The sequence below is a fragment of the Schistocerca cancellata genome, chromosome 1, assembly GCF_023864275.1.
Source record: "Schistocerca cancellata isolate TAMUIC-IGC-003103 chromosome 1, iqSchCanc2.1, whole genome shotgun sequence".
Lineage (NCBI taxonomy): Eukaryota > Metazoa > Arthropoda > Insecta > Orthoptera > Acrididae > Schistocerca > Schistocerca cancellata.
In genome coordinates this window covers 1,086,251,564-1,086,255,003 of record NC_064626.1, presented here as the reverse complement: position 1 = coordinate 1,086,255,003, position 3,440 = coordinate 1,086,251,564, and the positions used below count along the sequence as shown (strand labels likewise).

The 3,440-nt window shown below is 41.0% G+C and overlaps 1 long non-coding RNA gene across 1 annotated transcript; it reads left to right on the top strand.

Moving 5' to 3' along the window:
• Window positions 1–324: 324 nt before the first annotated feature.
• LOC126163002 (uncharacterized) lies at window positions 325–2,464 on the top strand. The gene is made up of 4 exons (XR_007535148.1): window positions 325–494; window positions 606–700; window positions 1,881–2,077; window positions 2,161–2,464. It is a non-coding gene; the product is annotated as an uncharacterized LOC126163002 (long non-coding RNA).
• Window positions 2,465–3,440: the final 976 nt, after the last annotated feature.

The following is a 3,440-nucleotide window of genomic DNA, read 5'->3' as shown; positions in this document are numbered from 1 at the left end:
TTTAGGTGATTATCAATGAGTTTCTTGCTGGTGCCGCCACTTTTCCATGAGCTATTCCTGGCTTAAGGGAAAACTGCACAGGTGTCCTGCCTGGAGGGATTTCAAGACATGTAAACACAACGCGTGTTTATAATACCAACTCTTATCGTAACTCCGTTTCTCGGTAGGCAAGCTGACTGCGGCGCACCAGTTATCTGCAGAAAGCTTGAGTGTCCGTTATTTGGCAATGAAAGTCTACAGATAAAGCGGGCTGACGGACACGTGCTGTGGCGTCGCAGTGGCCGCACTTTCCTGTTCGTCATTTTGCTTCGTGTGATGAACTACTATCTGCAACGTTTGGTAACCTTCTTGTTCAGTCGACTGTCTATTGACGTTTCGCAGTAGTGTTCACACTCCTTCAGGATTACGAAATCACTGAAATTCGTGTTACTTTTATCCACGCAGTTTCTGGCAAGCGAGCTGCAACAAAATTTCTACGTTTACTTTCCTGTATCGTACGTAGTTTTATGGCGATCTTATTTCCATATTGATAAATTCTTATTCTACAAACCTATGTTGTTGATATTTTCTTTCTGCTCCTTTCTGGCCCATCAATGTTGCATCAGAGGATACTGAAACATGAGTTGCAGCTCTTAAGTCGCAGTAGATTGTCGCTTCCTCGATGTTAGTGTCACAGTGGGGCCCACTATATGCTGAAATGGTAAGTACTGCTACAACATACCATACCATACCTTTTGGACAAATCGTGCTCGCCATGTGCTGCATATCTTTTGTAACTGTATATCTGAGATGGAACCCAATAGTTAGTTCAGATTTTGCTTACGGGAACATGGATGGTTGGCTAAAACCTATGAGTGGACGTTAAGCGAGTATGGACAGTTGGGTAAAATTACGAGGGTACTTCAAAAAGTAAGTTACTCATGTCGTTCCATGGTAATATCTTAGGGCAGCAAGAGTGGCGCATTGTCAGAAGAGAGCACATGTCCTGGTTTTTCTGCAGAGAGAATTCTCCTTCGGTGCAGTTAACAGGTGCATCTCAGTGTGCGAGGGAATTGGTGCGGCAACTGGAAATGTGCTCTAAAGGTACCTTCACACCGAAAACCAACTCCAATAAACAAAAACGTACAACCGTTGTGAGTCTGACAAACGTGCAACTGTTGTGAGTTCGGCAAACTTATAACTGTTGACAGTGCTGTTTCTCTGGGGGAACGCTGGAGAATGCGTACCCCTAAACTTTTTCGTCGACAAAGTAATTTTTTTACGATGTTGAGAACTTGGAAGAGTGCCAAGGATTTATTTCACGGACGGAAATTTTTTATTTCATTTTTTCGTGTTGGTAACTGCAATACGAACGATACCAGTGCAGTTTTGGTGGGAAAATCGATGTCATTGACTGTTTCAAGCATTTCGAAGCTGCGGCAACCGTTCTCGACAACTGAATCGCTGGCAGCCAGTTCGACAAGCATGTAGTGCCTTCGCCAGCTAATAGTGGGTAATGGTAGTGCTAAACGGACATGCGTACGCTCAAATCTCATGCTGCGTTTGGGGTGATGTAAACTGAAGTGTTCGATACCACTTTCTTTTGTATGTTTGTGTTTCTCGGTACCGCCTGCTTCATTTGAGCTGTAAAGTCAACTGGTGAGTCCGATACCAATTTTATTTGTAGTTAGACATATTGATGACGTCATGGCTAAAAGCAGACGGGTGGTATCCCATGCTTCAGTTATAACTAATTTTCGCTGCATTACGTCACATGTCGAAGTACCCTCAAACTTTTTTTTAGAAAAGAAGCACTGACTGTTGACAAGTGTTGAAAAATTTTGACAACGGTTTCAAACTCTTGTAAACAAACGTTCGGCGTTTTTATTATTTTGTTACAGAAAAGTAATGGAAATGGATTCCGATTGTCAAGATTTGCCATTTGTTACGGTGGGAGATAATGATTTGCTCTTTCAGAGCACATGATGAAAACATACACAGGATGGCAAGAGAAAGACAATAAGGAAAGAATGTTTAATTACCGAATATCTCGCACGCTGTAAGAATTATGGAGAATTTTTTTGGATAATTGTAAACGGTATGTCGATGTCTTAGAACAACTATGCACTTAAGTCCTGAGAAATCAACGTCAGTGACATCTGCAACTGTTTCTTTCGACAGTTTTCTTAGAAGAAATATAGAAAATGTCACAGTTTGCGCACCACCTGGCAGTTTTGATGTGGAAGATCCAGAAACAGGCAGGGTTTTGGATGGCAGTTGGAGAATGCCTCCGCAAAATAAATGTCTTCAGAGAAAGGGAGACAACGCAGGGAGAACCGCAAAGAATATATGGGATAAATTTGCAGTCTACTTTTTATCGGATGTTGGTAAAGTGAAATGGCAAGAAAAATATGAATAAATAAATATCGACTGAAAAGACAAATGTAATTAAAAACTTCGGAAAACACAACACTTATTAACAATGTAAGCCATAAATCTGTGAACTACTTTGTATCAGATGTTGACAGAATGATATGACAAGAGAAATAAATTAATTTCCCATGAAAATACAGTTGTAATTACAAAATTTTCGACCAAAACTCTCAGTTATGCTAATGAACGACATATGAAATACATCATACGCTGATAAAATATCCATTTCTGAACATAGATCTCAGTTGTCCCAGATCCAATTTTAGTTTTAATCGTTTTACAATGCTAACGATTGTACCGTGTTTTCATATTTGTCCATTTCCTTTCACACTCCACAAGCTGTACACCAATGTTATCCCAAACTTCTTTCAACGGAACTTTTCTTTTATATCTGTCTTTATATGCAGAGCCGGCCTAAGTGGCCGAGCGGTTCTAGGCGCTTCAGTCGGGAACCGCGCGACCGCTATGGACGCAGGTTCGAATTCTGCCTCGGGCATGGATGTGTGTGATGTCCTTAGGTTAGTTAGGTTTAAGTAGTTCTAAGTTCTAGGGGACCTAATATGTTAAGTACCATAGTGCTCAGAGCCATTTGAACCATTTTATATGCAGAATCAACATCAGGCAGAATCATACACAGGTTTCCTCATTTCAATTTCTAACAAAAGCTGAATTGTTGGATCTGTTCATGACTCGTGAGTTGCGATTGTCGAAAGAAACACAGCAGACGACACGGAAAATGCGCATGCGCATGTCACAAAACTCTGTCCTGTTTTTGCTCAGTGACCATAAACTACAAACGCGACATAAAACTTCCCTCAACTAGTTGTTCAGACTCGCGACTTCAAACAACTGTTGACAACAGTTGAAAACTAAGTCAAACCTCTAGCTGAAAACAGTTGTCAACCGAGTTTGTTGGACTTGGTTTTCAGTGTGAAGGTACCATAAAGAGTTGAAGGCCGAGAGACAGTACGATTCTTGTCGTCCAAACGTTTATATTGCACACAGATACATCATGACATTGTGGCGAT